Source organism: Oreochromis aureus, linkage group 3, assembly GCF_013358895.1.
Source record: "Oreochromis aureus strain Israel breed Guangdong linkage group 3, ZZ_aureus, whole genome shotgun sequence".
NCBI classification, from domain to species: Eukaryota; Metazoa; Chordata; class Actinopteri; order Cichliformes; family Cichlidae; genus Oreochromis; species Oreochromis aureus.
In genome coordinates this window covers 122,359,534-122,366,457 of record NC_052944.1, presented here as the reverse complement: position 1 = coordinate 122,366,457, position 6,924 = coordinate 122,359,534, and the positions used below count along the sequence as shown (strand labels likewise).

At 40.4% G+C, this 6,924-nt stretch overlaps 1 long non-coding RNA gene across 1 annotated transcript; it reads right to left on the bottom strand.

Moving 5' to 3' along the window:
• Nucleotides 1-697: 697 nt before the first annotated feature.
• LOC120438010 lies at nt 698-5,336 on the bottom strand. The gene is made up of 3 exons (XR_005611584.1): nt 5,062-5,336; nt 3,305-3,492; nt 698-760 (listed from the first exon to the last, which is right to left on the bottom strand). It is a non-coding gene; the product is annotated as an uncharacterized LOC120438010 (long non-coding RNA).
• Nucleotides 5,337-6,924: the final 1,588 nt, after the last annotated feature.

Here is a 6,924-nt window from a genome sequence, read left to right as displayed (position 1 = left end):
AGCAGCTCTTTAAAGACAAACATGAACCCACTCAGGTCACACTTTCCCCACAGATATGAGCATCACTGTCCTCAAACAGCAAATGACCAAGTCTAACATTTGGATCTTTTCTCTTTCATTGTTTTCTTTTTAATGAATCTTTGTAACAATCTGAGGATGTTTCAGGTCAGATTTATCCAGGAAACACAAACATGTAAAGGAGTCATCACAGCTCTCTGACCTCGTTGGTCCAGGTTCACCACTGAAGTCTGGAGGGTGATCATTGGACCGGTCACTCCTCACAGACGGACAGCTGGACCCTGCAGACTGTGACCTCTGACCCCTGCAGACACAAACATGATTGAAGCAGCTGTGATCACACAGACTGCAGATGATGCAGCTGTTTCCTGTCAGTAACATCCTCTTAGATTAGAGTTCAGCATTTTACAGAAAAACAAATGTCCCTGAATGCAACAGTGAGAGTCTGCCTCTGTGGCTGTGATAGCTGCCGTTAGGAGCGTTCATCTGTTTGCAGTTAGAGGAGGAGATGTTACCATCATGGACATGTTAACAAATCCTGCAGCATCACATGCCACAGACACTTTGTGTTTCTGTCATCTGCGACCAACTGGAAGTTCGAGATGGTCATCTCACCTCTGAGCTTTGGTCTGGCTCTCATGTTCCCCACACAGAGTGCTTTTAGAAGGAGGGACTCCCTCCTCTCTGTCCTCACACTGATCCATGCTGCTCAATTCAGCTCACACACACTTTCTACCTTCACCTGCAGAGGAAACACAAATCATTCATGTGCACATCAACTGAAATCCTCCTTTCCATCATGTGTGCTGTCCAAATATCAGCTGCTTCTTTCCTGCTTCATCTCAGACAGCAGTGTGAGGCAGAGGAAGCTGCCATCAGCTGCTCTACTATCAGTCCACTAGATGGAGCCTGAAGCACACACGATGCATTCACTGACACACACTGAGTCACTGTGACTGGAAGCTTCAGTCAGTCTAACACGTGTGAACAACATTTGAAACATTTCAGCTGATCCATGATTCAAAGATGATCAACAGAGCTAAAGCTTCACAATAATTATTCCTGCTGAGTTTGCAGAGAACTGCACACACACTGATTTACTGTTTGGTAAACTAAGTGCATTACTGTCAGAGCTACGGTGATTCATCCAGTAGGTCGAATGACTTGATAATAAAAATATTTCTTTGATGCTTTGCATTGAGGCCCATTGTTGAATTTGCAGGGACACAATAACCACAGATCAATTGTTCAAACCACTACAGTAGGGAGCCATGTTATGAATAATAAACAAATAATAATACTAATACTACTACTACTAATAATAATAATGATGTTAATTTAAGTAATTGTTTTCGACTGAACATCACATGTAATGTAAGAAGCAGTAAATTCAGGTTAAGTGCATAATCAGCATTTGGAGGAGTTCCTTATCCTTCTCCTTACTGCTCACCTCTTACAAAGTGTTCACACAGTTTGCTAGCCTCTTTCAGCCTGCTAGCTACGCTAACAAGTCCACTGCCTGCACGTGACTCAGTCCAGGGCTTGCAAAATCGCTAGCCCGACGTCCTGGGGCTAGCGAATTTTCCAGTCGGGCTACCAAAATCCATCTCAGCCCTGCCCGTCGGGCTATCATATGAAGGAAAGAAAAAAATATATGTGTCAATGCTTTTGCATTCTTTCACAAATGTAGCTGAGTAATTATGTCATTGGCATCGATGAGCCACTGTCAATATGTGAGACATTGAAATCGCGTTTGAATTTGCGCTTGTTTTTTGCTTTCACTTTCACTTTGCGATCGCGTGAACTGTGTGTAGATAGCGGCAGCACTGATTGGTAAGTCACAGATTAATTGCGCACCAATTCCTCTGGCATCATCTTATCAATCGTTAGCTTACTATTCAAACATGACAAGTGAAATCTCCGCATCAAGCTTAAAGATGTGATAGAGGTTGATTGCGCAGAGAATTGCTGATCGTTATGTAAGTATGTGTGTAAGAGCAGATGGATTGACACAGGTATTTTAGTTCTGCTCAGCCAAACAAGACAAGTCAGGGTGAAGAAGGGGCAGCCAAACAAAAGCTGACCACAAAACGGAAAAGTTATGACAAATCAGACTATGAGGCAAAAGGAAAGCGCAGCTTTTTTGGTTTCATGGACAAAAGAATTTATGTGGCTGGAATATGACGAGCTAAATAGCATAATGTTCTGCCGGGTGTGTTGTGAGTTTCCCTCGATTTCTGAGTCGACAAGCGCCTTTGTTCCTGGGACCAGTCATTTTAAGAAAGACCCCATCAGAACCCATGAGAAATGCAAGAAATGCATTATTGCTCAGTCTGCAGCATCTTTCCCAGAACAAACACCAATTGCAAAAAACATACTAAAAATAAACCAAGCAGAAGCAGAAGTCCTGAAAAACCTGCTTAGAACAGCGTACTATGTTGCAAAGAGTGAACTACCACTGGCAAAATTTAGCAGTCTTTGCAAACTTCAAAAAGCAAATTTCCTAGATCTTAGTTCCACTTGCCTCTTACCCGTGATTTCAGTGGAAATGTCAGATTCAGGATCCGACACAGACTGATTCATGTTCTACACAGTTCTTGGAAGTTCATAGAAATTTCTGTTCAATTAGAACCAAATATTTGAGTTGATGATTGTAATTTGTTGTTGTAATTTGTGTTTTAAATATTTTTAGATTCATGTTTTGTTTCCTTTACAATATTATACATTAAAGTATAATATTGTAAAGGAAACAAAACATCAATCAAAAAATTGTCCTCTTTTTTATATATTTGGGCTACTTAAATTTATTTTGGGCTACGAAAAACTGAAGAGTGCCTGCCCAAAGGGCTACCAGAGATTTTGAAATTTTGCGAGCCCTGCAGTCACATGACAGGCAGCAGAGATAGCTGCTCTGCTAGCTAAGCTAACTCATGTTAAAGGGTCAAAGAAATGAGGTGATGCTGCTGGGAGTTTCGTCACAGACTAGCAGAATTCAGTTATTCAGCATAATATTTAATCGTTATTATCTGCTTCTCTCACCTCTGTTTACCTCTGAAAACAAGAAAATTTAGCCAACAGTTTATTAGCTTTGGTGAAATTATAAACAGGTATCAGCGCGGTCACCTATACTGTCCTTTAATGCTGCAGCAGCAGGAACACCAGTTAATCTAAAATCTCCTTTTCTCTCTAAAAAAAGTGACAGCAGACTGAGTCAAAGACAGAAACCTTATATAAACACCAAATATTGACTTCCTGATCCAGGATTCAAACAGGACGTTGCACTTACTCAGCTTCTTCCCATGAACTTCTTCACTCTGCAGCTCTCTGCTGTCTGGACCAGGTCTGTGTAGAAACAGAGAAAATCCTCTGCTTCTTCTCCATCAGCAGTCGTCTGTGTCTGCAGACTGCGTCAGATTAAACACTTCACACCAACAAAGAGTCTGAAGCTCACAGGTCAAAGGTCAGCTGCTGCACCTTGTGTGATATTAATTTAATCAATCATTAACTTGCAGCAGGTTTCTGCTCTGACTCCAACACACTGAAAACAACCCTGAAAACAAATCAGATGATGTGTGGGTGTGTCTGCAGGCTTCAATAGATGAGCATTTAACACTTCACACCAGCAAAGAGGCTGAAGCTCACAGGTCAAAGGTCAGCTGCCACACTGTATATAACAATTCACTTTTGAACAGTAGATAGCCTGTAGGCGTCTCTGCAGTGATAAACAGTTTACACATTAAACACTGAACCATAAAAGAGGCTTAAGCTGCAGCTCACAGGTCAAAGCTCAGCTGCTGCACCCAGTTGTGAGTTTAAATAAATCATTAATCATTATCTTTTGCCTCTCAGCACTTTCACTTGGCTTTCGGTTTTGACTGAGCTACACTATATGTTTCATATGTTGTAAATAAATTGGGAGATAAAATCGGTTCGAGGTCAGTAAGCACAACCAGAATTTATACATAAGGCACACTGGATTATAAGGTGAACTTTCGGGCTGGGCGATATGGCCTAAAATCCATATCGCGATATAATTTGAAGCATGTGCGGTAACGATATATATCGCGATATATTCTTTTCTTCTGTATAACGTATTTTCCACACTATAAGGCACACTTAAAATCCGTAAATTTTCTCAAAAATCGAGAGTGTGCCTTATGTATGAATTCTGGTTGTGCTTACTGACCTCGAATCAATTTGGGCGTGCATAAATCTGTTAAAAAATGTTTTAGTACAGCTTTGGTAAGCCGCACTGCTTGATGGATTGTCAGAACATTACGGCTGCCATAGTGAGGAGCTTCGCGGAGTAATCTGGGTCCAAAACTCCGTCCGCTTCAGGTCCCAAAGTCAAACGAACACTGAGAGTTAAAAACAGTCTAAATTCTTTAATCTTTAATAAAATGATCAGCGTTGCTGCTTTATCAGGTGTAACAATTAAAAATGACAGAAAACTCAACAGCAGTGACGTTTGTAGGGTTACTGAAGTTGGACTACCTGGTATATAATGTTGTGCTACGTGATTGCTAGCGACACTGCTATGTTAGCATAACATTAGCACAGTGAAGCTGGAGGATGAACGCTAACGTTTTTTTCCACTCAATAAAAGTTAACGTGAGGGATTCTGGTGGTTAGGAACAAATGCAATCGCATAGCAGGATGCTATACACGGGCCAAACTTCAGTCAGGAGAACAACTGAGATAATTCATCCACAATACGAGGTTAGTTAGTTAGTTACTATATGAAGCACTATTTCAAAAGTGCTTCATCTCTTTGCTATGACTGTCGCCCGGCATAATTGCAGATGATAATGGTTGTAGCCGCTGCGATGCTTTTGACCAAAAAAGGCGCAGCTTGATGACATCATCAATATGCACTATCGTGATAGAGCGGTATAGTCAAAATCTCTATCGTTGACCAAATTTAATCGATTCTATCGTATATCGTTTATATCGCCCACCCCTACTGGGAGTGATTTGTTTGTATTGATTTGTTTTTTGGTTTTATGTTTCCATGTAGATGAATGAAGACAGATTCACTCTTACCTTTTCAAAATGGCTATAAGGTAGACCACGTCTATGCTTTTCTGCCTCTTCACAGATAATCCCGGTGATTTTCCATTGGTCTGAAATCTCACCTGATCTTGTGATATTGAGAGTCATCTGCCTTTGAGGCAGCTAACCAAACAGTGTTCTCTAAACTCTTTAACTTTAATATACTTTGATATATTTCCGATTTCTGTGCTCTGCTCTGACTCCGTGCCAGTAGCTCCTTAATATGACTTTAGTTTGATCAATAATTAACCTGCAGAAAGTTTCTGTTCCGACTCTGCCACGCCGAACAACCCTGAGAACAAATAATATGATGTGGGTGTGTCTGCAGGCTTCAGCACTGTGAGCATTAAACACAATAAAGTTCCTGCTCAAAGGTCAGCTGTCTTTATATCAATCATTAACCTGCAGCAGGTTGTGGCCTGATGTGTTTGTGAGAGTTTCACTTTCAGGAGGAGAAGATTTAAATGAGTCACATAAATGTGAACTACAAAGTCTGTGACACACAATTTACTGCATGCTGCAGTAAATCTGAGCAATGAAATCTGAGCCTGAAGAAATCCAGTCTTCTGCCTGTTGTGGTCGTGACAGCTGCTAGTAGGAGAGTTTGTTTTAAGGAGGTGGAGATGTTCTCAGAACGAGTGCGTAATCGGTTCTTTTTGTAGATGCTAAAAGCTGTGAGCCAAAACTCTCTGCTCTGAAACTCTTCACTCAGTCCTCACGCTGAGAGTTTAGAGGCTAAAGAGCAGAAATGAGCTGCTGTTTCTCAGCAGTGCGCACACAGAGAGCCACTTCTCTCTGCTCAATCTGAACAAATCAAAGTGAAACATCTGTGAAAACGCAGCTGCTGATGAAACTGTGTCAGATTAATGCCTCAATGTTTCAGTGTGAGATTAAAAAATACATAAAAATGATTTGAAGCAAGCAGGAAGCAAATTTTCACAATAAGAGCACTTTGTTTTTAATTCAGTTAATGTCAAACTGTCATCAACACCTCAGTGTTGTCTCTGTCTCTGAGCAGATTCAGGCATTATTCAAATAATAAAGGATTTTTATTGCTATCATACTTTTCGTTAGTCTCCAGGTTGATGATTATAAACAGAATTATTAAAGTTTTTATCATTTCAGGCTGAAAATCAACATGAATTTGGTTCTAATCAAAGAAGCTCCTTTAATGTCTGTCATTAAAATCCTCACACAGACTTAAAAAGGCGACATTAACATTAAAATAAATGAATGAAGCTTCAGCTGAGAGCTTCATGCAGTCATCATGAGCAGTTCATAGCAGTCACAGCTCTTTATTACGCAGCTTTGCAGGAATTAAAGTGGCTGTAGTGTCAGAGTTTGTGTGAGAAGCTGCTTTATGGACAGCTGTAGACACTTCTTTATTATTTCTTCATAAATCAAACACACAGGTTTGTCTGTGGATGATTTAAAGTGTGTTGTTGTGCAGTTGAAGCTGTTTGTGTGATGCCCTGACCTCCTGTGAATGAAACACCCAATCAGATCCATCAGAGAGAGAGAGCAGGAAGTGTTGTGTGTTTGTGACAGAACAAGCAAACAGTGATAATGATGAACATAAAGATCCTCTGATGACGTGTTTGTGTTTCCTGTTACAGTAACACTTGTTCATCTGTTGCTCTCCTACACTTTCCTATAAATAAAGGAGAAAAAGTCCATTTAGTTTCATTTCCTAAAGCTCAGAGTTACACTTCACATTCCTGCAGTCACATCAAAAAGCTTCACTTTGGTCCAACATGAAACACAGAGAGACTGCAGAACATCTGCACTTTGACCCAAACTGTTACAGCCAGAATATTTTCTACATATTTCAGACATGAAGCAAACCTTTATTTT